We start from the raw sequence: 27,925 nt of genomic DNA on the forward strand, positions 1-27,925 counted from the left end.
CAGACCTACTTCCATGTAAGGAGTGCCAACTGTCCTGACTCTTCTGTAGGATGTGCTCTTACTAAGCACATAGCACATCCACCTGGAAGAAATGGATTGGGCTGATAGTGGCTTAGAAGCAGCTCTAGTTTGAAACTAAAGTTAACGTGAGAGATTTTGACTAGCAGTGGATGGATTGAACGTGATTCTGCTCTAGGGTGACTTTCACCGACTGAGAACTTGGAATTCATGGGAAAGAAAAGGCTTGTGAAGATAGATGATCCTAAGGCCTACAGAAGAACACACACTTAGAGTCTCCCAGAGCTGATTAAAGGGATTCTAGCTCCTGGCAAGATAGAGATTCTGAGCTGGAAGAAACTTTAGATTGTCATCTCAAACAACTGATTTAGACTTCATCAAAGTATTTAAGGGCTTGAGGGATTGGAAAACATTTTTGAATCTGCTTTCTGAAACCTTTTGCTTCTAAAGTGAAGGATGAACTAGAGGCTGAGAAACAGCAAATTTAAGAAGAACAAACTTGCTGCTCAGTCAGGGAGAACCAGAGAATATGTTGTTCTGTAAAAGCTGTTTAGAGATAGTCATTGTATTCTGGGGAAATTAAAACAACACTGAAAAATGATCGTATATGGCATATGTAAAGAATTAAAAAGTAGTCCAGGCATGGTGACTCACACCTGTAATCCTAGCACTTTGGGAGGCTGAGGTGGGCAGATCACCTGAGGTCAGGAGTTCGAGACCAGCCTGGCCAACATGGCAAAACCCTGTCTCTATTATAAAAAAAAAATACACAAAAATTAGCCGAGCGTGGTGGTACATGCCTGTAATCCCAGCTACTTGGGAGGCTGAGGCAGGAGAATTGCTTGAACCCGGGAAGCAGAGGTTGCAGTGAGCCGAGATTGCGCCACTGTCCTCCAGCCTTGGCAACAGAGTGAGACTTGTTGAACAAAAAGTTCAACCTTCTTACAAAAAAAAAAGAAAAGAAAAGAATTAAAAGTAATATAAGTGGAACAAAGTTCTTCTAACAGAGTTTTCTAATTATTATTGGGATATAATAGAAAGGCTATTTTTATGTATTGTTTTTGGGCATTATTGATCTTATATTCTAATAATTTTTGAGTTTTGGATATTCTAGATAGTGATTTCATTTATAATTGATCATTTTGTCTCATTTCTAATATTTATGTCACCTTTTTTGTTATGTAGCAGACTATCTCCTTCAGAACATTATTAAATAACAAATAGCAGGCTTTTCCTATTCTTAAGTTAATAGGAATGCCTCTAGTGCTTTATCATTATTCATATGTTATTTTATGTTGCTAATTTTTGTTTAAACATTTTTCCTTTTTAGCTTTTATTTTTAAATTAAACTTTATTTTTATTTTTTGAGATGGAGTCTCACTCTGTCACCCAGGCTGGAGTGAGTGGCGTGATCTGGGCTCACTGCAACTTCCACCTCCCAGGTTCAAGCAAATCTCCTGGCTCAGCCTCCTGAGTAATTGGGATTACACGCGCGTGCCACGGCACCCAGCTAATTTTTTGTATTTTCAGTAGAGACAACGTTTCACCATGTTGGCCAGGCTGGTCTCGAACTCCTGACCTCAAGTTATCTGCCTACCTCAGCCTCCTAAAGTGCTGGGATTATAGGCATGAGCCACTGTGCCCGGCAAATTAAACTTTTTATTTTGAGCCACTCATAGAATCACATGCAATTGTAAGAAATAATGTAGAGAAATCCTGTGTACCCTTCACCTAGTTTTTTCTTGTGTAACTAAGGTACAGTATCACTATCAGGTAACTGCACATACCTTATTCACATTCTACCATTTTCACTTGTACTCTGTATTCAGATTTTACCAGTTTTACTTTTACTCATTTGTGTTTGTGTTCTGTCACATCTGTAGATTTGTGTGACCACCACCACAGTCAAGATAAAGAAAAATTCCATCACAAAGATCCCTTCTGCTACATTTTCATAGCCACAGCCGTTGCCCTCCCTCTCTGCCTCCCTAACCCCATCTGAGCACTAAACTCTGTAATTTTGTCATTTCCAGAATGCTATATAAACAGAATCATATAGTATGTAACCTTTGAGATTGACTTTTTTTTATTCAGTGTAATTCCTTTGAGATTCATTCAGATTGGTGCATGTATCAATAGTTTGTTTTTCTTCATTGCTGAGTAGTGTTCCATGGCATGCATGCATCAGAGCTTGCTTAACCATTCATCTGTTGAATGACAGTTGTTTTCAGGATTTGGCTATTATGAATAAAGTTGTTTTCAGGATTTGGCTATTATGAATAAAGCCGCCATCAGCATTCATGTGCGGCTTTCATTTCTCTGGAATAAATGCTCATGAATACATACACCCTTTACTTAGACTTATCTGTTGGTAACATTTTGTCCCATTTGCTTATTATTTGCTTCCTTTCTCTCTCTCCACTTTTCCATACACACACAAATATAAACTAAAATTTTTCCTTAACTGTTTGAGAGTAAATTTGACTACATCATTACTCCCACATACTTCTGTATTTCCAAGAATTAAGGATATTTGCTTATATACTATGATGGTTAATATTAGGTGTCAACTTGATTGGACTGAGGCCTAGATAGCTGGTAAAGTATTGTTTCTGGGTGTGTCTGTGAGAGTGTTGCCAGAGGAGATTGACATTTCAGTCACTGGCCTGGGAGAGGAAGACCCACCCTCAGTGTAGGCGGACACCATCCAATTGGCTGCCAGTGCGTCTAGAACAAGTCGGGTCAGCTGGTTTGCTGAGTCTTCTGGCTTTTATTTTTCCCCCATGCTGGATGCTTCAGTCTGCTCCTGCTGCCCTTGGACATCAGACTCTGGGTTCTTCCGCCTTTGCACTTTTGGACTTACACCAGTGGTTTGCCCGGGGCTCTTGGGCTTTCAGCCACCGACTGAAGGCAGCACTGTTGGCTTCCCTGCTTTTGAGGCTTTTGGACATGGACTGAGCCACTAATGGCTTCTTTCTTCCTCAGCTTGCACATGGCTTGTAGTGGGACTTTGCCTTGTGATTGTATGAGCCAATTTTCCTTAATAAACTCCCTTTCATATATGCATACAAACTATTAGTTCTGCCCCTCTGGAGAACCCTGATTAGTACACATACCCACAGGAAAGTTATCAACTTAATTTAACATAACTTTTGATATAGCTTTTATCAGATCTATCATCTATATCAATTTTGTCAATTCGCCTAGCAACATCCCTTTTAGCATCTTGTCCCCTTCTAGTACAGGGGCTGGTCTAGGTCCACATAATGTATTTCATTGTTATGTTTCCTTTACCTCCTTTAATCTTGGAACAGCTCTTCTGTGACGTTGGCATTTTTGAAGAAGCAAAAATGAGAACTTTACATGTATTATCTCCTTTAGTACTTAAGACAGCTCTACAAAGAAGCTCTTATTATTATTGCCTCTTTTAGATGATGAGAAGGACAGAGAGATGAAATAATTTAGTCACAAGTCTTAAATGGTAGAACCTGGATTCAAACCTGGGTGTTTTGACATCAGAAGCCTGTTTAACCATTGAGCTCTACTGTCTTTCATTAATCTTTTAGCCTGTTTGTAGTAGCACGTGACCTTTCAGAAACTGAGAACCAGGGAAACTTATTTTCTATATTGGCTGACATAAACAAGTATTTAATTTGTTTTACAGTAGATGATCCATTTTGTGATGACTTCAGATATTTCATCTGTTGCTTTGAGTTGCAGTTAAAGTTAGGCCTGCATCTGATTAACATTTATGGTACTTTATGGAAGTATTAAATAGTTTAAATGAAGTTTTAAGCATCAAGCAGCTGGTTGTCTTGCATATTAGAAATGAGAGTTTATAGGAAACCCTAAGTTGTCTGGGCTGTGTCTTTCAGGCCAGATAAGGATAGTTTCTTCCAGGACATTCTTCAGGGCTTGGTCTAGTCTTTGTTAATTGTCTCATAGAAAGAGCTCCACTGTCCCTGGAGGAAGGCAGTTTTCTAATCTCTCATCTGTCTGGAAGTTTTTCTTTGTAATAAGATGTGGCAATTAAAATGTGCCTTATTCTTTCTAAGTTTCTTTTAAGGTCACTACCATCTGAAGTAATACAAAATACATGTGTGTGGGTTTGCCAAGATTGCAGTTTCCGTGGGAATCATAACATTGGATTTAATCACATCTGGGTTAATGAAGTGTGCACAAAGGCTCTGCATGAATATAGGTTTTATATTTAATGTGCATCTGGAGGCAGCAAGATCTTAGTGATGTAGTTTCCCTATAAGTGACAAATCGAACACTTGCTAGCTGAAGGTTTAAGGTAATCCCAAGGTTAGGAACTTTGCCACGGAACTGAGGTCCTGCACCCTGACCCTCAGTTTAGAAGGTGTGCATAAGCACCGGGAATCTGGAGCTCTTTAGTGGAACTGGAGGCCCAGCTTATTTCCCTGGAGTCTGTAGACTTTGGATTTGTTTTGTCTCCATGAGAAGCAGGGATTCCAGTGCTGCTGTTTTGACTTCTCTTTTTGAAGCGGTAGGGAGAAGAAATATACCAGGTCTGTCATAGTTGTACTTTGGTATTTTGGGAATGATTTTGGTCATTTTTCTTTTTTTTTCTTTCTTTTCTTTTTTTTTTTTTGAGACAGAGTTTCGCTCTTGTTGCCCAGGCTGGAGTGCAATGGCACGATCTCTGCTCACCATGCACGACCTCTGCCTCCTGGGTTCAAGCGATTCTCCTGCCTCAGCCTCCCAAGTAGCTGATATTAAAAGCATGCACCACCACGCCCAGCTAGTTTTGTATTTTTAGTAGAGACAGGGTTTGTCCATTTTGGCCAGGCTGGTCTCTAACTCCCGACCTCAGGTGATCCAGCTGCCTCGGCTTCCCAAAGTGCTGGGATTACAGGCGTGAGCCACCATGCCTGGCCTATTTTTCTTAGATTGTTTTCTCTGCTATCTACCTGAAGTTGTATAACTATTAAGTTCATGGTGATGGTCCTTGAGAGTGGTAGTGGTTTTTACGTGGGAAATCTAGAATTTTGGGATGCTCCAAACCCTAGAATCACTATCTTTCAGACTCACTCATGTTGAAGGGCATGAATGTGGAACATAATTACTCCACAGAAAGTGGAGCTAGAGACAGGGTTGTCTTTGTAGGGCCTCTCTCAGGTCTACCAGTGCCAGGTGCTTAGCTGACAGACCAAAATCAGAAGGTTGACCTAGAGGTCATCAAGCTTTCCCTGTCTATCTGTGGTCTGTTTTAGTATCTTAGTCATTTTACTGTTTGGAATTTTGTGTCCTGCATTCCTCCAGATTCCTTGAATAACACTAGACTTCTCCGTGACTTTGAGGGTACGTTACAACTGGTTGTGACTTTGTATGTCTTCTTACAGGAGTGTTCTCCAAGACATGACGTGGATCTTGTGTGTAGGCAGGAAGATGGTTCTTAGCAAGGCCTTACCGTGCTTGGGGCTGAAAGTCTGTGGTAGTAACTTCCAGATGTTTGCAGCCGCAGTCCTGAGAGTAGTAGGCATTGTTATAGCAATACTTTCCCAAGACTAAGGCCATGATATAACTGACATTTTTTAAAAAAATAAATAACACAGAAGCTAGATTGACGTTAATCTCTTGTGTAAAATAAAAACAAGTTTTTATGAACACTGACATTTTATTTGAACTGATATGAACCTAGGGAAAATTACTTTCAATTCTTGTATGTTTTAGTCATTTTGTTCAGTTGATTATAGGTTCTGAAAGTCACATATTTTTCCAAATTGCCATGGTAAAATTGGCCATGTGGATGAGTTTGCAACCCTTTTTTCCTTTGTCTTATTTCCTTTGTCTTATACTAGTGTATGGAGATGTGATGGCTCGGATTACCATTGAAATTATGCATGTAGACAGTGGATGAGTTATTTTTCAGCTTTATTTTTAAATAACTGCTTCTGTATCACAGCATGAAATTTGGATTGAGCTTGTGGTAACCTTGCTCAATAAAATTTATGCTTTCTGTAAGTAAAGGCCCTAAGTGATAGTAGTTGTTGCTGAATTGTTTGCTAAATAGAATATTTTGCCAGTATGACCTGTAAATGGGGGTTTTTAAAATGTATGTGTCAGTATAATTTTGTGTGTGTGTGTGTGTGTGTGTGTGTGTGTGTGTGTTTGTATAGAGGGGTAGATGAAAAATCTTTGGCTATTAATTGAAAATTATTTAATTTGATGATGAATATATGGTAGTTTCTTACATTTTTTCTACCTCATGAATGTTTTAAAATTTCCAAAATAAAGAATAAAAGAGTCTCCCCAAAAGGTAATTAAGAAAAGGGACAAGGGACTGGGCACAGTGGCTCACACCTGTAATCTCTGCACTGAGGGAGGCTGAGGCAGGGTCGCTTGAGCCCAGGAGTTTGAGGCCAGCCTGGGCAACATAGTGAGACTTTGTCTATACAAAAAAGTAGAAAAAATTAGCGGGGTGGGGTGGTGTACGCCTATAGTCCCAGCTACTTGGGAGGCTGAAGTGGGAGGATTACGTGAGCCTGGGAGGTTGAGGCTACAGTGAGCTGTGATCGTGCCACTGCACTCCAGCCTGGGTGACAGAGCGACATAATGAGATCCTGTCTCTAACAACAACAACAGAAAGACAAGATGTATGTTTTATTTGATAGTAGGGACAAGGGTTCATGAAATAGATGTCATGATTTCTAAAACCTTCTGGGGTGGCTTTTTCAGTGGTGCTGAAGTACTGCCCCTGAGTTACTTCGGGAGAGAGAATAGAATTTTACCGTTGTTGCTGATCATGGCAGAGGTATTCCAGTGTGCTGCCCATACATTATAAAAAGAAACCCGGGTTTTTTTTTTTTTTTTTTTCACAAGATTCTTTTATTTGATATTTGGAGCCAAGCATGAATTCTGACACCAATACCTTCCTATGCTTCTTTAGGTTTTGATTTTTTTTTTAAGATGAGGTTTTAAGATGAGGCTTTTAATTAGTCTCTATTTTCAATTTTACAAGTGTTTCTCTCTGTTCCTTTCTCCACTGGATGGATGGAGAGCGGTTTCTTACTATTTCTAAAGTACTTGTGTTTGACTTGGGCTTTTTGCCACTCTGTCTAGAATTTGTCTCCAAAGTCTGCACATTTTTCCCAAAAAGAAAGGTTAGGATAAACTTCAGGGGGTTGAATATGCCAGTTTGGTATGAAAGTCTTTAAAGCATAGGAAGTAATCTTATTCGCTTCAATGTAATAATTCTGTAGATGACTTTAATCGTAGTAATAAAATGCGGGAGAGAAACATGAGATTGAATTTAAAATGTTATACTGTACAGAGTACACATGAGAAAGGAAGCTAGTTGTTGAAAGAATTTCCACCTTATAACATTTTTGGGCCTTATTTGGTAGCAAAGCTTGTATTTGAGATCTCTTTCAATTTTGGTTTTGTATGTTTTGTCATTGCAAATCTTAGATTTGTTATTGTGTGATTTATGACCAAAACTCTGGTACTTCAGTGGCATTAAGATGATTCTGTCTTTATTAGGCAAGTAATGATACTATAGATCCACTCAAGCAATATCCTTCATGTACTTCCTGCCATTACCGATGTCCTGTGTATTACCAAGATGTGAATATACTAAACTCCAGCATTCAAATAAATCTTGAATAGACTTTGAGGTTTTAGAGTGCCATATTAATTTATAAGAGAATTTCAGAAGCGAGAGAAAGTTTAGTTGTCTTTAAGAATTTTCTTTTTTTTTTTTTCAGCTCTGCCTCCCGGGCTCAAGTGATTTTCCTACCTCAACCTCCCAAGAAGCTGGGACCATGGGCATGAGCCACTGTGGCCGGCTAATTTTTGTATTTTTTTGTAGAGATGGAGTTTTGCCATGTCGCCCAGGCTGGTCTTGAACTCCTGGCCTCAAGTGATCCGCCTGTCTCAGTCTCCCAAAGTGCTAGGATTACAGGCGTCAGCCCACTCCAGCCTAAGAGTTTTCTTAAATTCCGTAATACAGGAAATGTTTAATATTTTGACGGCAACTATTATTGTCTTTAAATTATTTTTATTTTTTAGAGACAGGGTCTAGCCCTGTCTCCTAGGCTGGAGTGCAATGGCACTATCATAGCTTACTGCACTCTTGAACTCCTGGGCTCAAATGATCCTCCTACTTCAGTTTTCTGAGTAGCTGGGACTACAGCATGTGCCACCATCTGGCTAATTTTTAGATTTTTGGTAAAGATGAAGTCGGGCTATGTTGCCCAGGCTGGTCTTAAACTCCTGGGCTCAAAAGATGCTTCCACCTCAGCCTCCGAAAGTGCTGGGATTACAGGCATGAGCCACCATGCCTGGCCTTAATTGTCTTTTAAATTTAGAGTTGAAAAACATTACAGAGGCTTTTCATTATTTTCCATCAGGATATATCATATTATTTGCATTAGGGTATGTTGCCAAACTGTGCCTGTAATTCCTAATGTGACATTAGGCCGTAATAAATTATCCTGTTATTAAGAACATTTATTAGGTGTGTACTCTGTGGGCATGGTGTAGAAGTAGGCAGAAGACATGGTCCCTGCTCCTCAGTAATTTACAGGTTTTGAGGAGTACACAGGGCATCTCTTTTAATGACTTCATTCAGTAAACATTTCCTTGGTATCCACTGTGTGCCAGCCCTTCCAGGAACTGGGGATACAGTGATGAACGGGACATACAAGGCTCTACACTCTTGGAATTTACATGCTGGAACCCTCAACATTTCACATGCTAAATGATGAAATTGTTAAGAACCTTACGAGGGGAGGTATTACTTAGCTGTGGTATGGTTGGGAAGGCTGTATTGAGGGATGAGGACTGGAGCTGGACAGGCATGAGACTGTTCATTTCCCAGTGTGTTTTCTGTGGAACCTGCTATCAAAGATTTCCTGGTCAAATAGATGGAAAACATGACTCACTTGGGATTGTGGAGAAGGCATCCCAAGAGCTGGAGAAATTAGGTGAGACAGTAGGGGACAGGATATGGAATTTGAGCTGTTCTTTAATGGGTAAAATTTTAAGAGTGAGGTTAGAGTAGAGGGTGAGTGAACTGTATGAGAATGTGCAGGGAGCTTGAAGAGTACGGGCCATGTTGGGGGACGCTACCCAAAATGCACCTGTCCCCAGCCTCCCCTCCTACCCTCACAGAAGCTACCCACTGTCCTTGGCCCCACCGCGTCACTTCTTCCATCCTTTCTGTGTTTCAACATGCTCAAGTTTCTCCTTTCATAAAAACACCAACAAAAAGGCAAACTGTCTTTTGCTTCCACCTCTCCTGCTTCATGGCTAAATTTCATGAGCAATCAACAGCTCACCAACTCCTCATCCCCCCAGCCCATTCATGTCTCAGCTGATTTCTTTTTTGTGTTATCCCCATTGCTTCCCCCTTGCAACTCTCACTGAGCCCCCTTTGATGTCCATACTGCTAAGTGTAATGAACACTTAATGCCTTATTTCACTTCTCTTAGTGACATAGGACTTCATTGCTCTCTGCCTTCTCGAAATCTTGATTTTCTTTCTCCTTTCCCTGCTGCCAAGCCTCCCAGGAAGTAGAGAAAAAACGTTTTCTTGACATCACACTCTTCCAAGTTTTCTCTTACATCTCCCTCTGAGGAGGCCATTTTTTCTGTCTTTGCAATTTCTGTTCCCTTCTCCCTGGCTGTTGAACTTTGAGGCTCCTCAGAGTCTCAATCCTAGGTCCCTTCCCTTTTTTCTCCATATTCTTCCTAGGCTGATCGCATCTGTGTTCAATTTTAGTTGCTTTGATTATGATTTGTTCTCTGGTGACTCCCAAATTTGCTCTCAGCCCAGATGTTCTTCAGAGCTCCTGACTTTTGTGTCCAGCTGCCTGGTGTTGCAGTCACCTCAAACTTAGCACGTCCAGTTCTGGGCTGATTATCTCTACCCCTCTATCCTCATTCAATAACTCTGTCCTGGTGCATGTAACTCCCATCCATCCAATTATGTAAGCTAGAAAATATGAAGTTATCTTTTTATTTTTGAGACAGAGTCTTGGAGTGCAGTGGTACAATCTCGGCTTATTGCAACCCCTGCATCCCAGGTTCAAGCAAGTCTCCTGCCTCAGCCTCCCGAGTAGTTGGGACTGCAGGGGTGAGCCACCATGCCTGGCAGATTTTTGTATTTTTAGTAGAGACAGGGTTTCGCCATGTTGGCCTGGCTGGTCTCGAACTCCTGACCTCAGGTGATCCGCCTGCCTCGGCCTCCCAAAGTGCTGGGATTACAGGTGTGAGCCACCGCGCCTGGCTGAGATGGCTTTTTTTCTTTATCAGTAATCTTGACCTAGGTCAGCAGTCCCCCAGTTACCTCTGAGGGTCTGCATCACTTAAGTTTAATTACCTGGAGATTTCACACAGATCCTAAAACGATATATTGTAGGTAAATGGTGTCCAGGTAATGTCTTTCATTAAAATGAAATAATTAATATACATTTAAGTCCCTCCTTCTCATCCACTTTAATACTTAAGGATAAAACAGGAGCTCATATTCTAACTGCATTTTTTTTTTTTTTGGGTCCTCTTAGAAGAGCTCTAATGGTTAACATTGTTGAATAAGAATGTCATTGTTGAATAAGTTGTCATTCAGCTAGGTCAATGACAGGTTCTAGAAATGAAAAAAATAATTTATCTTTTTTTTCCCCTTTGTGAATCATGCTTTTCACGTCGTGACTAAAAACTCTTCACCTCATCCTAGGTCATGATGCTTTTCTCTTATGTTCTCGTCTAAGAGTTTTGTAGTTTTTGTATTAGATCTGGGATCCATTTTGAGTTAATTTTTATATATGGTCTGAGGCAAAGGTCAAGATTTTTTGTTCGTTTTTTTTTTTTTGGTCTATTGATGTCCAGTTGTTCCAACACCATTTGTTGAAAAGGCTATCTTTCCTCCCTTGAATTGCATTTGCACTTCTGTCTGAAATCAGTTGGGCATATTTGTAAGGGGCTATTTCTGGGATCTGTCTCTTGTTCCACTGGTCCATGTGGCTGTCCCTCTGAAAATATCACAGTCTTACTTGCTATAGCTATATAGCTTAAAATCAGATAGTATGATTCCTCCAACTTTATTTTTTTTGGTTGTTCATTATTTTAGTTATTCTAGTTCCTTTTCATTTCTATATAAAATTTAAGATAAGCTTGTCTGTATCTACAAAAGATCTTGGGACTTTGCTAAGAATTATGTTAAATGTATAAATTGGTTTGGGGAGAAATGATATCTTTACTATGTTATAGTCTACTAGTGTCAACAGCTTACCACTTCAGGTGGAACATAGGAACCTTACCACGATTTAGGCCCCTTTACCCTCCCTGCTTTATAGTTAGTTGTCTTAAATATCTCCTTTACATACATTGAAAACCACATCAGACAGTATTATACTTTTGCTTTTAATTACCTAATGTAATTTTAAAAACTCAAGAGGAGAAAGTCTAGTACTAGTACACTTAACTCTAAAGTTACTCTCCAACATTAGTTACTTTTTACTTGTAAAATTCTATTTAATTCTTTCAAAATTTATATTTTAGTAAGTTACTTTCACTTGTGTTTATTTTTTCTTTTCTTTTTTTCTTTCATTCTTTTTTTTGAGATAGGGTCTCACTCTGTCACCCAGGCTGGAGTGCAGTGGCACTATCATGGCTCACTGTAACCTCGACCTTCTGGGCCCAGGTGATTTTCTCACCTCAGCCTTCCAAGTAGCTGGGACTACAGGTGCATGCCACCACATCTGGCTAACTTGTTGTAGAGACGAGGTCTCACTATTTTGCCCAGGCTGGTCTTGAACTCCTGGGCTCAAGTGTTTTGCCCTCCTCGGTCTCCCGGGTGTGAGCCACTGGGCCCTTTTATTACTTTATATACATAGTTTAAAAATATTCTGTATTTGTCTTTTTTTAAGACCTGAAGTTATTTTGTACTACGTTTTGCTATTTTTTTTTCTGACCATCAATCATGATGGCTTTCCTTATGTGTTTTGTAAGCATTTAGCAGGCTTTTGACTGTAGGCATATTCCGAAGCAAATATTTCTGAGAAGAATTTTTGGTTCAGCAATGGGTGCTACCAATCTAGGATCACTTTAAGTTCATTTCTATGCTTGGGGTTCATTAGCTGGACCCTATTGTATGAATGCAATCCTGGGTTCTGAATGTTCAGAGGAGACTTTCCTATAGAGCCTAGATCAAAACAGACACCTGTGATTTTTTTTCCTTCGCCAGCTGGCCTATTTTTTCTAGCCTATTTTCTCTCTGAGATTGTTCCCCTTCAAGGGTCTGAGTTTTTTCCAAGGGGCTCACTTCAACCTTTCTACATTTTGTATCATCAAAGCCTTAGAATCTTCAGTCCCTCTGCAGCTTTAAGCCACTCTTGATACTAACACCAGAAAGTGCTCCCAGGGTCTCTATAGCATCAGTTTCTACTTTTTCTGGTTTCTAGCTCCCACTTGATTTTTAGCTCCTGGGGATTTTCTTTTCTTTCTCGAGAACTCAACTGTGCATTTTAAAAGAAACTGGTAATATTTTGTTTAGCAGTTATAATAATTCAGTATCGGACTCCACTATGTTACTAGAAATAGAAGATTCTGACACACAGCTTCCAAACCATTCAGTAAAGTATAGATTATTGGGTCTCAGGAGGGACTCACTCTGGTTTCTTCAAAATTGGTCATTTGGGACAAAAGTTTCTTCCTGTCTCTCAGGAGAGGCTGTGGTAGAGACACTTGTCCTTAAAAGGAAGAAGCACGGGCATCTTTAGTACTGCCCTCACATCTGCCAAACAGCTAGAGAGGTTCAAGAAGGAAGGGAATGCTCAACTGTGTCAAGTGCGACAGCAAGGTCAGTTAAGATCAAGACTGAAAATTGACGGTGGGATTTCACAATTAGAATGTCTTTGCCAGAGTAATCCCATGGAATTGGGAGGATGGTCTTTGGTCCAGGCAATTCCTGTTTTTCTCAGGAAGAATGACTTATTGTTTATCAGTATGTGGTTGTTTATTTTATGCTGTCTTATTTTAATACTGTCTAGCTTCCAACCTTGCCTTAGATAGAGTAGCTATATCTGTCATAGAAACTGGATTCAGCCGTAGATTGTGGGAACTATCTTATATACACCTAGGTCCTTAAAGCTTTTGTTTATATCTCAGGTGAGGTCATCAGAAGGAAGAACTGAAGACGTAAGAGCCGAGCTGGGGTATTAAAGTAAGAGAAAGAATATAATGAAGTATTGTCAGTTTTAACATGAAGCCTCTATTTTGTGGAATTTCTAAAAATTATGAAACAATTTGAAACACACAAAAGTAGAGAGAATAGTGCATTGAGAGAATAGTGCATAACCCAAATTTAGTATTTTTTGTACATTTGCCATGTTTATCTTTCTTTTGCTGAAATATTTTAAAGAAATCCTGATATCATTTATGTACATAACTATGCAATATGAACATTTTCACATGTAGTCAAAATGCTGTTATCACACCTAATATAAAATGGATTATTCTTTACTACTATACATAGACTATGGAGGCTTTCTGTTTTAAAGTCCTTTGAACATGCTGAGATCGTTCCTTCTTTTCTGTCTTTCTACTTGTCTTATTGTCTGTCTAGAAGGCTCTAGTCTGTGACCTCCACATGGTGGCCTTAGTGACAGTATTATTTCCTCAATAAAGGCTTTCCTGATGACTGAACTAAAGTAGTGTCCCTTTCCCCCACCCTGTTGGCCCCTGCCTCCCTGCTCTGTGTCACTGCCTGTGTGCTTGTGTATTGTCTGTCTCCTCCCCTAGATTGTAAGCGCCATGAGAGTAGATACCTGGTCTGTCATGGTTATTGCTCTATGGCCAGGGCCTGAAGCAAGACTACCCTATTGTAAGGAAGCAAAGGTTTAGAAACAAGTTAGCTATTAGATTAATAAAGATTCCAAAATTTGCTTAATATTTTATAACCATTATCTCTTCCTACAACTGATTTCTATTCCAGAGCTTTTCTTTTCTCAAGAGCTTTAACCAACAGCTGTGTTTGCATAAAGTGCTGGGCTGTTGTCCCTTTCAGGACATTTAATCTTTTAAATCCTCAAAATATTTTGTAAAACATAAGTGAGTAAAGTCACTGCTGACCTGTTAAGAGGCAGTGTTTTTACTGACATAACTCTCATTTGAGATCACTTTATTTGAGCTTGCAGCTAATAAATCTGTTTTGGCTCATATGAAACAGGGTGGAATGATCCTGTAGTCCACATAGCCTTTAATTGATTATTTGAACTTCATTTATTTAGTGCATCATTTGTATTCCATGTTAGGGATATGTTAAAATTGTTACATTGTCAGTTGTTGGGAATATTCTTTAGCATGAGAAAAAATGTAATTCAGTAAAACAGGTATGATTCTATAACTAGACTTGGATTCTTTTGAAAAACATAATTTCAGACCTATAAAAGAGATGAGAGAATGGTACAAATACTTTGTATTCTTTACAAGATTCCCCAGTGTTAATATTTTACCACATTTGCTTTATTATCCCTCCCCACTTATCCTCTATTTTTTTTTTTTTTTTTTTTTTTTTGTGAGTGGAGACACTCAAAACAAAGCCATCCTCTTTTATAACATTATGCAGTTATTGAAATCAGGGAATTAACATTCATATACCATTAGCCAATAGATTTTATTCAAATTCCCCAATCATGCCCTTTTCCTTTCTTATATGAAAAGAAAATTCTTGATCATGAGTGGCATAGAGTTGTCATGTGTCTTTAGTCTCCTTTAATTTGGAACAGTTTTTCCTTTCATGATTTTAACATTTTTGAAGATTATAGGCCAGTTATACAACAGGGACAGTTTTTAGCAGGTCCCTCAATTTGGGTTTAACTGACTGTCTTAATTTGATTTCTGTTATTATAACAGAGGGCCACAAACTGGGTAATTTATAAGAAAAGGAAATTTATTTCTCACAGTTCTGGAGTCTGGAAAGTCCAGTAGAAAGGTGTTGACATCTGTTGAGAGCCTTCTTGCTGCATCATCCTGTGGTGGGAAGGCATAAGGGCAAGAGAGCAAGAGCAGAGAGGGCCAAACTCACTTTTATCAGGAACTCACTTCTGTGATAATAGCATTAATTCATTCATTATGGTTGAGCCCTCATGGCCAAATTCCTTCTTAATCCCACCTGTGAATACCATCACAATGACAATTAAATTTCAACATAAATTTTGGAGGGGACATTCAAACCATAGAACTGATGTTTCAAAACTGACATGTTTTTCTTAGTGCTTCATATCAGGAGACATATGATGTTGATTTGGCTCATTACCCGTGTTTACTTTGATCACTTGGTTAAGGTGGGTCTGCCAGATTTTTCCACCCTTGCGATAGATTTTCCTCTTTGTGTTTACATAATATCTTTGAGGATACTTTGAAACTATTTAAAATTCTGTTACTTCTTAAACTCTTACCCACTAGTTTTAGATTTCATTGATGAATACACATTAATTAGTATGATTATGGTTGCCAATGGTAATTTTCTAATTCCATTGTTTTTTCTAGATTTATCACTTGCGATACTACTGTAAGGAATGGCTTCTCCCTTTCACTTATTTATTTTTGTCTTTTTATCAGTAGGAACTTACGGATTCTTATTTAGTCAGTTATAAAATTTTGATATTTAAATGATCATGTATTTGGCCAGTAGCAGCCTTTTCAGAGGGCTCCTGTGAACTTTTGACATGTCCTCATCATTTTTTGAGTATTTTCTTACTTTCTGGAACAGCAAGATCTTCTAGGCCAGGGCTTGGCAAACCTTTTCTGTATGTGGCCAGATAGTAAATATTTTCGATTTTGTAGACCATACAGTCCCTCTTGCAACTGTTTAACTCTGCCCTTGCAGCACGAAAACAGCCATAGATAATTGGTAAACTAATGAGCTTGGCTGTGTTTCAGTAAAAGTTTATTTACATAAACAGGTGGATGCACTATGCATAGTTTGCCAACCCCTCTTCTAGGCTCATATTTGTACGTTTCTACTCCGGTCTCAGAATTGGCCATTTTTCCATTGGTTGCTTTTAGTGATGAATGGTGTTTAGAAACTGAGACCTAGGCACTAGATATGCTCATTGCTACTGGAATGTCATTGACTCTATAGGCCCTTTCAGGAGACAGAGCTAGGGAATATAAGAATATATCTTTACATGCTATATACATTTGTGTGTGTATATAGATGCATCCGTATTTCTCTATTTATTATAAACCATTGAGTTATACTGATGTCTCCAGTTCCATTTCAGTTCTAGCCTTTCCACTTTTCCATATTTGTAATTTTTTTCTCCAACATTGACGAACTTGGCTCCTTATCCACAAGTATTTGCTTATTTGTTCCATCTAGGATATATAGAAAGCAGTTTTGGAATTGCTAACCCATACTTCTATAAAAAACCTATTAACCAGAGTTTAATCTTTATTTACCCTTATTTTTTGTTTTTAGCCACAGGATTTCGTTAAATACTGTACCCCACAGTTACTTGGGTTAGTGTGCCATTCCTGTTACATCCATTTCCTGCTGCCCTCTAATATATCGTGATTTATTTATTTTTAATTGACAAGCAAAAAATTACATATTTTTATGATGTGCAACATGATGTTTTGCTATATGTATACACTGTGGAATGACCAGATCAAGCTACTTAACATACCCATTATGTCATATACTTATCATTTTTTTGTGATGAGAACACTTAAAATACACTCTCTTAGCAATTTTCAAGTATACTTGGCCCCTAGATATCCACAGGGGATTAGTTCCAGGACCCCTACAGCTACCAAAAAATGTGGATGCTCAGGTGCCTTATATAAAATGGCAAGACATTTGCATATAACCTATGCTCATCTTTCTATAGACTTTAAATCCTCTCTAGGTTACTTATAATACCTAATACAATATAAATGGTATGAAAATTGTTGTTATACTGTATTTTTAAATTTGGATTCTTTTTAAAAATTATTGTATTTTTATTTTTATTGTTGTTTCCCCAAATATTTTTGATCTGAATTCACAGACACAGAACTCATGGATACAGAGAGATGACTGTATACAATATATTGTTATTAACTCTAGTTGCCGTGATGTACAATAGAACTCTTGAACTTATTCCTCCAGTCTTATTGAAATTTTGTGTCTTTTGGCACAGACATCTCTCCACTCCCCTCAACCCCCAGCCTCTGGTAACTACCATTCTCTGTTCCTATCAGTTCAACTTTTTTACACAGCACATGTAAATGAGATCATGTGGTATTTGTCTTTCTATGCCGGGCTTATTTCACTTAGCCTAATGTCCTCTAGGTTCATCCATGTTGTTGCAAATGAGAGGGGTTTCCTTTTCCTTTCCTTTCCCTTTCCCTTTCCCTTTCCCTTTCCCTTTCCCTTTCCCTTTCCCTTCCCCTCCCCCCTCCCCCCTCCCCTCCCCCCTCCCCTCCCCCTCCCCTCCCCCTCCCCTCCCTTCCCCCCTCCCCTCCCCCTCCCCTCCCTTCCCCCCTCCCCTCCCCCCTCTCCCCTCCCGCTCCCCTCCCCTCCCCCTCCCCAGTTCTCTCAGTACCCATTTATTGAAGAGATTGTCCTTTCCCCACTGGGTATTCTTGGCATCTTTTTGAGGGCCAGTTGATAGTAAATGTGTATTTTTATTTCTGGGCTTTCTATTCCGTTCCATTGCTCTGTGTGTCTGCTTTGATGCCAGTACTGTGCTGTTTTGATTACTGTAGGCCATATTTTGAGATCAGGTAGTGTGATGCCTCAGGCTTTATTCTTTTTGCTCAAGATTGCTTTGCCTATTTGGGGTCTTTTGTGATTCTATATGAATTTTAGTATTGCTTTTTCTATTTTTGTGAAAAATGTCATGGAATTTTGGTAGAGATTATATTGAATCTGTAGATTGCTTTGGGTAGTAAGGACACTGTTACAGTATTCTGCAATCATGAACATGGGATATCTTTCCATTTCTTGGTGTCTTCTTCAGTTTATTTCATTAACATTTGTTGTGTTTTTCATTTTAAGTATAGTTAGCATAATTTCTTTCTATTTGAATTGCATTTTTAGGCCATTTGCCCCATTCTGGTTTATTTTATGTTGCTTTTTTTTTTGAGATGTGAAACATCAATGTGGTTCCAAAAGTCAGAACATATAAAAAGGCATATTAAGTGAAGTGTTACTCCACATCCATTTCTTTTACCTAGTTATTACCTGCCTCCCTTTCACTGTTCCCATCTACTCACTGTAGGTAGCCAGTCTCATTAGTTTCTAATTTACTGTGTTGTGTGTCTTTTTGCACAAACGATCGTATGTGTGTGTGTAACTCTTATTTTTTCTTTGTCATATAAAAGGAAGCATACTATAGATTATCTTTTAGTTAATTCAGAAGCTCAGGAGTTGGTCACAGTAGAACACTTCTGTGTGGTGAAATGAGTGGCTTCAGCTAAATCAAGTTATTGGAGGGGAGAGTAGGAACTTCATCCGGTTATGGTCAAGTTAAGCCTAGAACAGGAAGCAAGCCAGGCTCACCCAGGTATTCTGCCTTGGATTAAAAAGACACTAAATTATTTGGTAGCAGGGATCTTAAATGATAACAATTTCTCTTTCTTGACCCTGCTCTAATCTAGACCTTTGTCCTCCAATCTAGAGGTTACCCTGTATGCTTAATGCACATTTGCTATCCTGGGGTTTCTTTTTTCTCTGTCGTCTTAGAAAATTCCTGTGCACTTTTTTTGTGCTGAGTCTTCTCCTCATTGTACTCCATATCATCCTCTGTCTCAGTTTATTCTGTCATTTTGGTGGAGCACATCCTTTAGTAGCTTCATAAGAAAAAATACAGGAAATTTTTTTAGGCCTGCTATTTTGAAAATGCCTTTATTCTACCCCCATACTTGGTTGTTAGTTTGACTGCGTATAGAATTGCAGATTAAAAATAATTTTCCTTAAGATTTTTTACAACTTTACTCATGTATAATTTACATACATTAAGTATTTCTGGTGCTTAACATTTATTCCTGAAAATCCAGTTTTGCTCTGGTATCATTTCCCTTTAGCCTGAAGAACTCAGTATGGCGTTGCTTGTAGTACAGTGCTGCTGGTGATGGGTTTTCTCTTTTATCTGAAAAATGTCTTTTTGTTTTGCCTTCATTACTGAAGGATATTTTTGCTGGAAATAGGATTCAGGGCCGACAGTTTTTTTCTTTTAGCCCTTTGAAGATAAGTTGTTCCATTGTCTTTGGCTGGCAGGAAAGATGACGATAAAAAATAAGGAATCTGGCCGGGCGTGGTGGCTCACGCTTGTAATCCTAGCACCTTGGGAGGCCGAGGCGGGCGGATCACGAGGTCAGGAGATCGAGACCACGGTGAAACCCCGTCTCTACTAAAAATGCAAAAAATTAGCTGGGCGTGGTGGCGGGCGCCTGTAGTCCCAGCTACTCGGAGAGGCTGAGGCAGGAGAATGGCGTGAACCCGGGAGGCGGAGCTTGCAGTGAGCCGAGATTGCGCCACTGCACTCCAGCCTGGGTGACAGAGCGAGACTCCGTCTCAAAAAAAAAAAAAAAAAGGAATCTGCCGCCATTCAAAATGTTGTTCTGTTTGAGGTATTTCTTTTTACGTTGACTACTTTAGATTTTTTCTGTATTGTTCGTTTTCAGCAGTTTGATTATGATGATATAAATTTTTAAAACAATTTTCCTTTTTGGGGTTTACTCAGTTTATTGAATCTATGTATTTATGTTTTTCAGCAAATCTGGGATGTTTTTAGCCAATGTTTCTTCATTTTTTTGGGACCTGTTCTCTTCTTCTGGGAAATCAATTCCCCTTATTTATTTATTTTTTTTGGAGACAGAGTCTTGCTCTGTTTCCTAGGCTGGAGTGCAGTGGCGTGATCTTGGCTCACTGCAACCTCTGCCTCCCAGGTTCAAGCAATTCTCGTGCCTCACCCTCCCAAGTAGCTGAGATTACAGGCATGCGCCACCACATCCTGCTAATTTTTGTATTTTTAGTAAAGACACGGTTTCACCACGTAGTCCAGGCTGGTCTCGAACTCCTGACTTCAGGTCATCTGCCCACCTTGGCACCCCAAAGTGCTGGGATTAACAGACGTGACCCACCAGGCCAATTACCCTTATGTTTGACCTTTTGATATTGTCCTGTAAGTCCATAATACTTTATCTTTTTGTTCAGTCTTCTTTCTGTTTTTCAGGTTGTATAATTTCTGTTGATAAAGTTTAAACTCCCTGAGTGTTTATTCTTTTACCTCTATTTTGCTATTGAGCTTATCCACTGAATTTTTTATTTCAGATATTGTATTTATTAATTTTAAATTTCTATTTTTTTTTCTTTTTGAGACTGGGTGTCACTCTGTTGCCCGGGCAGGAGTGCAGTGGCATGATCTTGGCTCAGTGCAACCTCCACCTCCTGGGCTCAAGTGATCTGTGCACCTCAGCCTCCCAAGTAGCTGGGACTACAGGCATGTGCTACCACACCCAGCTAATTTTTGTGTTTTTAGTAGAGATGGGGTTTCACCATGTTGGCCAGGCTGCCCTTGAATTCCTGGGCTCAAGTGATCTGCCTGTCTTAGTCTCCCAAAGTGCGAGGATTACAGGCATGAGCCACTGCACCTGGTCTAAAATTCTCATTTTTAAGTACGTTTTTATTTCTCTGTTGAGAGTTTCAATCTCTTCAGGCATTTCAAGTGTCTTTTCCTTTACCTCAGTGAGCGTAGTTATCAGAGCTGATGTAAAGTTCTTATCTGATAATTGTAACATCTGAGTCATTTTGAGGTTGGGATTTGTAGTTTTCCCTTTAGAATGGATGTTTTCTGGGTTCTTAGTATGTCAAATAATTTTGGATTGTTTCTTGAATATTATTTTGTGTAGACTCTGAATTCTGTTAAATTCCTTTGAAGAATCTTAATTTTTTAAATTTATTTATTTCACTAGCACTTAGCTTCAGATCCTGTTAGGCTCAGATTGTGTCTTGTCTCCTGTAGGCTTAAATCTCATTTGAAATTTTTAGGCCTTTATGATGTTGCGTTGAGTCTGTCCTACACGTCTACACAGCTAAGGGGTCAGCCTGAGACTTGAAGAGTCATAAGAATTAGGGGATTCCCTTCTTCAGCGCTCTCCTCTTTTAGATTGCTACTGACCTCCACCTGTGGTCACTCTCCACCTATGATCCTTTCTTCTAGCCAGGTGCAGCCTATGGAATTTCTATTGAAGATTTAGCTGCAAGCATTGCACCACCCCTGTGATGGTGGCCTGCCCTTGGGACAAAACTTCTATTTCCCTCCCCACAAATTTTATAAAAACTCATGAAATTCCCCCTACTACCAGTTACTTGTCCAGATTCCTACTCCTCCCAACAGCCTGCCTCCATTTGTTTACCCTTCAGAATCTATAGGTAGTCGTTTCTGATTTTTTTTCCAGAGTTTATAATTGTTAACCTAATTTGTTTTTAAGTCATTTTTCTGGCTTTGATGGCAATCATAGTCTTTTCCAACTTACTGTTTTCATCAGTGATTCACCTAGTGTGATTTGAAAAACTTCTAGTAAGAGATGCGCCTGGAAGGGTGGGTTAGATTATAGAGCTGCAGTGAGCAACCCTGAAGGGTTTTGAAAAGGCACTTTATGGCTGGGCGTGGTGGCTCATGCCTGTAATCCCAGTACTTTGAGGGGCCGAAGCGGGTGGATCACCTGAGGTCAGGAGTTCCAGACCAGCCTGGCCAACATGGCAAAACCCTGTCTCTACTAAAAATGCAAAAATTAGCCAGGCGTGGTGGCACACTCCTATAGTCCCAGCTACTTGGAGGCTGAGGCAGGAGAATTGCTTGAACCCGGGAGGCGGAGGTTGCAGTGAGCCAAGATCGTGCCACTGCACTCCAGCTTGGGCGACAGAGCGAGACTCTGCCTTGAAAAAAAAAAAAAAAAAAAAAAAAGGCATTTTATGAAATATCTTCTATGTTGTAGGTGAAACATGGAGTGAAGAAAAGAGATTTGTGAGTGAAAAAAGGGTTTTTTGAAAAACTTCTAGTAAGAGATGCGCCTGGAAGGGTGGGTTAGATTATAGAGCTGCAGTGAGCAACCCTGAAGGGTTTTGAAAAGGCACTTTATGGCTGGGCGTGGTGGCTCATGCCTGTAATCCCAGTACTTTGAGGGGCCGAAGCGGGTGGATCACCTGAGGTCAGGAGTTCCAGACCAGCCTGGCCAACATGGCAAAACCCTGTCTCTACTAAAAATGCAAAAATTAGCCAGGTGTGGTGGCACACTCCTATAGTCCCAGCTACTTGGAAGCTGAGGCAGAATTGCTTGAACCCGGGAGGCGGAGGTTGCAGTGAGCCAAGATCGTGCCACTGCACTCCAGCTTGGGCAACAGAGTGAGACTCTGCCTTGAAAAAAAAAAAAAGAAAAAAGAAAAGGCATTTTATGAAATATCTTCTATGTTGTAGGTGAAACATGGAGTGAAGAAAAGAGATTCGTGAGTGAGAGACCTGCTAAAGAACTATTGCCATCTTTATGGTACATACACAGTTGTAACAACCTGAATTCAGACAGTGCTAATTAAGTGGGAAAGGAAGGAATCTACTTAGGACTCATTTTGAAGGTAGAATAGACAGAATTTGGTAATAGATTACTAATGGAGAAAAAGAGATTGGATGTCTACTGTTGCTGCCCAGGGATGATAATGATGTCATTAATCTGGATGTAGTATGCAGGTGGAAAATTTAGTTTGAGGAGAATAATAAATTGAATTAGAAACATGTGGCATTCAAAGTGCTTGCCAGTATTATTCAGCAGGATGTTGGAAAGTTAAAGAAGAGCTTTGAAGAGCAGAGCTGGAGATGAAAATTTAAAACTCTTTAAAAGAGAAGTGAGATGAGGTATAAGAGTAGAATCTTGTAAATGGTAGAAACTGAAGAGGTGAGTGAAAAAAAGAGGAGTCTGTAAGGAAATCTGTGAATTGTAGAGAGAGAAAGAGAAGAACCACAAGACTGTTGTGTTCCGGAAGCCAAGGGTGAAGAATTTGTATTACAAAGATATAGCTGGTCAGTGGCATCCTGCACAAAAAACAAGCAAACTGAGAGAATGCCATTATTTAAGTAGTGAGGATTTTTCTTCGTAGGAATACAGAAAGCTTTATTTCATTATAGAGAAGATGATAGATGTCATATTCCAAAAGAGATTAAAGAGTATGTAATGGGGGAAATAGAGGTTGTGAGTCCAGACCACATTTTTGAACTTTGGTAGGAATGGGAATGAGAGAAATGGAATGATAGCTGGTAGCTTGAGATGGGCAGAAGGGGAGCAGGGCCAGGTTCTTACATTGGTTGTGTGCTATTGGGAATACCCCAGTGGCAAGAATAATGGGTGTGTTAAAAGTTCTAGAGTAGATTAAAATAACATGAAGAACACACATTAAGAGGGTTAGGTTATGAATATGTAGGGACATTTTCCCCTCTAAAATAGAAAGCGAGGATAGGTGCAGGTATGGAGAAGTTTTGTCTGGGAGAAGAGTGAGTCCATGTAGGAGAGAGTTGGGAATGAGAGAGTTAAGAGTGAGGTTGATACTTCCACTCTCAGTTATGGCATAGAAAATAATTGGAAACCTGGCTGGGCACAGTGACTCACGCCTGTAATCCTAGCGCTTTGGGAGGCCGAGGTGGGTGGATCACTTGAGGCCAGGAGTTAAAGACCAGCCTAGTTACCATGGTAAAACCCTGTCTCTACTAAAAATACAAAGATTAGCCAAGCAGGGTGGCAGGCACCCGTAATCCCAGCTACTTGGGAGGCTGAGGCAGGAGAATTACTTGAACCCAGAAGGCGGATGTTGCAGTAAGCCAAGATTATGCCATTGCACTCCAGCCCCCTGGGAGACAGAGCAAGACTCCATTTCAAACAAACAAAAAAAGAAAATAATTGGAAACCAGTCTTCCATGAGACAACAATTAGAAACACCAAACAAATACAGCCCTTCCCCTCAAAGTATTGAGAAATACTTTGAAAGTATTTGAGAGGTAATAAGAGTGTGTCTAGAAGAGAATAAAGGCTCAGAGATATAAGATTGGTATTTGAGACTATTTTTCTCCAGTGAATATTTGCTGAGTTTTTTTGAGGGATCAGCTGAAAAACTGAGCAGTACTTTTTTTTTTTTTTTTTTGAGACAGGGTTTCACTTCTGCCACCTAGACTGGAGCGCAGTGGCCCAGTCTTGGCTCACTGCAACCTCCACCTCTCAGGCTCAAGTGATTGTCCTGTCTCAGCCTCCTGAGTAGCTAGGACTACAGGTGTGCACCCCTGTGCCTGGCTAATTTTTGTATTTTTTGTAGAGACAGGGTCTTGTTATGTTGCCCAGGCTGGTCTTGAACTCCTAGCCTCAAGTGGTCCACCCACCTTGGCCTCCCAAAGTGCTAGGATTACAGGTGTGAGCCACTATGCCCAGCCTGAGTAGTAAATTTGATAGCCTTTTAAGGTTAGAGGGATAGGAATTGGAATTTAGGCCCTGCTAATGTGGGTTGTGAGTGATCTTGGTGAATCACTCTTACTTGGTGTTGGTACCCTGAAGGGCCACAGCCTAGAAGTAGGGGTGAATTGGATATAGATAGGCCCTCACAGGGACTGTTGCTCCACTTGGAATACCTTTAAACCCTGAAAATAGATTGAGGTAATTTATTGTTTCAGGTGCTTGGCAGAAGCAAATGTTGTAAATTCTGTTTGGAAGGTAACATTACTTGTTAATGTTACTATAAACATTCTGTAAATATAATGTCCAGCTCATAATTTAAAAAAATCAAGCATGGCATGATCAGATAACATGAACAAAATCAAGTACAAGCAACAGAAGATAGTATTGATCCATAGGGACTTCTGATATTGGAGTTTTTAGGAGCAGACTTAAATATACTATGCTTACCTTGTTCAAATATAAAAGACGAGATTCAGCATTCTTAGCAGAGAACTAGAAACTTGAAAAAATGAAAATTTTAGACTTGAAAACAACTGAAATTGGGAACATAATGGATGGGTTTAAGAGTATTAGACAGAGCTGAAGGGAGAATTAGTGAAGTGGAAAAATTCAGAGAAAAAAGGATGGAAACTACTGAAGAGATTGAGGGAGACAGAGAGACACTGAGGAGATCAAAAGTGTGTAATTGGAATCCTGACAAAGAGTTGAGAGAGAATGGGCAGAAGCAATATTTGAATAGAGAATGGCCAAAAACCTTCTAAAAAACTTTCTAAAACTTATTAAACTTATTAAGCAACAGATTCAAGAAAACTTACTGACACCAAGCAGCATAAAAAAGAAATCCATACCTTGGCCTAGTGTAGTAAATCTGTAGAAAACCAAAGATAAAGAGAAAAATTTCAAAATCTGCCAGGTTGGCGAGAAGAAATGTTATTCTTTCAAAGAATTGACAATTAGATTAATGGCTGACTTCTCAATGAAACAATAGAGGCTGTAAGACAATGGAATGATACCTTCAGAGTATGAGAGTAAATAACAGTCTAGAATTTTAAAACCTGAGAAAGGCTGGGTGTGGTGGCTCACATCTGTAATCTCAGCACTTTAGAAGGCTGAGGTGGAAGGATTGCTTAAGCCTAGGAGTTCAAGACCAGCCCGGGCAACATAGTGAGACAACATCTCTTCAAAACATAAAGAAATAAAAAATTTGCTGGATGTGGTGACATATGTGTGTAATCCTAGCTACTCAGGAGGCTAAGGCAGGAGGATCGCTTGAACCTGGGAGTTTGAGGTTATAGAGCTATAATCGTGCCACTGCACTCCAGTCTGGGTGACAGAGCTCTCTACAAAAGGAAACCCAACCTCTTCCCCAACAAACCTGAGAGAATATCCATTATGAATAAAGATGAAATACAAATGTTTCAAACTTGACAGTTTTTCAGTTGTACTAGTCACTCTAAAATTGCTCCAAAGACATAGCTAGTGACTACCATATTGGCCAACACAGATAAAGAACACTTTCACCATATTAGAAAGGACAGGTATTAAGAAAGTACAAGAGAATATTTTGACAACATTCTACTCCGACCATGAAATGTTAGATGAAATTGAGAAATTCCTATAGAAATACAAATTAATAAAATTGATTCAAGAAGAAATTTTAAAAATATGAACTATCTTATCTGTTTACAAGTTTTAGTTTTTTTCTTCTGATGCCTTTCTTTGGCTATGGTATCAAGGGAATACTGTCATAACAGAATGAGTTCTCTATTTTCTGGAAGAGTTGTAAAGGATTTGATAGTATTTTTTTCTTTTAAGTTTGGTAGAATACACCAGTGAAGACATTTGAGCCTGAAGTTTTCTTTATTGGAAGATTTTAAATTAATAATTCAATTTATTTACTTGTTATATGTCTATTCAGATTTTCTACTACTTTTTTTTGTTTTTTTGTTTTTTGGAGACAGGGTCTCACTCTGTCACTTGGGCTGGAGTTCAGTGGTATAATCACAGCTCACTACAGCTTTGATCTCCCAGGCTTAGGTGATCTTCCCACCTCAGCCACCAGAGTAGCTGGGACTACAGGTGCATGCCACCATGCCCATCTAATTTTTTGTACTTTTTTTTTTTTAATTAGGTTGGGGTTTTGTCGTATTGCTGTGGCTGTTCTCAAACTCCTGGGTTCAAGCAATCTGCCTGTCTTGGCCTCTGCAAGTGCTGGGATTACAGGTGTGAGCCACCACGTGTGGCCAAATTTTCTCTTTTTGACTCAGTTTTAGTAATTTTTGTTTCTGGGAATTTGTCCATTTTTTTCTAAGTTTATTGTATTCCTTTATAATACTTTTAATTTCTGTAAGGTTTATAGAGATGTCCTCTCTTTCATTTCTATTCTATGGTCACCCTGTGGAGGTAGAAAGTAACCCTCCCAATTAACAGGTAGGGTGTCTATGCTGGAAGCACTCCACATGCCAACAAAATTTGAGAGAAATTTTATTATTCACCTAAGAGACTTCTGGGGATGGTAGGGTTAGTACAAGTGGGTCTGGCCTGCCTTGAGTTAGACAGAGGGCGTGGGTTATGCTTTTATAATGGCTAGGGTGCTGGGGAGTTCCCATGTGCAGGCTGAGGATCGGCAAAACTTGAATTTTCCCCTGGGGCAAAAGGCAAGGCACATGTGGACTTTCTTATTAGCCTGATCAGTTGTGGGTTCAAAAGGGGAAAAGTGAGGTGAGGCTTAACATAAGTCAGTGGTCAGACATCAAAAATTTAAAAAATGGAGTGAGACTCCTTATTACAATTCTTGACTTCGGAATTAAAAGAAAATTTCCTTGTTCTTTCTTTTCTTCAGATTGTATAACCTTAATTCATCTACCTTCAAATTTATTGGTTATTTCTTCTGCCAGCTTAATTCTCCTCTTGAGCTTCTCTAGTGAATTTTTCATTTCAGTTGTTGTCTTTCCACTTGAAATTTCCATTTGGCTCTTTTTTATAATTTCTCTTGGTTAATATTCTCTGTTTGCTGAGTCATTGTCATCATAGTTTCCTTTATTTTAAAAGTGTTTTTAGTTCTTTGAACATATTTATAATAGCTGCTTTGAAGTCTTTATTGTCTAACTTCAAAATCTAGGCTCCCCTAGAGATAGTTTTTATTGAAACTGTTACCCTTCTATGTATGGGTCACGCTTTTCTGATTCTTTGCATATCTTATGAAAACTGGATATTTTTGATAATATATTCTGTATTCTGATTCCCTTCTCCCCAGAGTTAGAGGTGGTTGCTCTTTTTGTTTGTTTACTGGCTTGGCTGGACTAATTAATTCCATGGAGTTTGTTTCTCCATGGTGTGTGTGTGTGTGTGACTGCTGATGTCTCTGCTTAGCTCATCCTTTCTTGTTTTTATTTTTCAGTATGGCTGTCAAGGGTTTGCCCCCTGGGTCAGCGTATCTTAGTGGTCAGCCTATGATT

The 27,925-nt window shown here is 39.4% G+C and overlaps 1 protein-coding gene across 12 annotated transcripts in view; it reads left to right on the forward strand.

Moving 5' to 3' along the window:
* The window catches only part of DIS3L2 (DIS3 like 3'-5' exoribonuclease 2), a 374,814-nt gene that overhangs the window by 24,823 nt on the left and 322,066 nt on the right, over positions 1 to 27,925 (forward strand). For 3 of the 12 annotated variants that reach the window (XM_063645284.1, XM_063645285.1, XM_063645282.1), the window contains one exon: positions 13,152 to 13,206. The exons of 6 other annotated variants lie outside the window; for them this stretch is intronic. The gene's annotated coding sequence lies outside the window, so the exon portion shown is untranslated. Of the gene's footprint in view, positions 1 to 13,151; positions 13,207 to 22,453; positions 22,524 to 26,597; positions 26,691 to 27,925 lie in introns of those variants that run through there. 3 more of the 12 variants (XM_063645286.1, XM_063645287.1, XM_063645281.1) reach the window with 3 other exon arrangements.

This window comes from Symphalangus syndactylus, chromosome 8 (assembly GCF_028878055.3).
Source record: "Symphalangus syndactylus isolate Jambi chromosome 8, NHGRI_mSymSyn1-v2.1_pri, whole genome shotgun sequence".
Taxonomy (NCBI): domain Eukaryota; kingdom Metazoa; phylum Chordata; class Mammalia; order Primates; family Hylobatidae; genus Symphalangus; species Symphalangus syndactylus.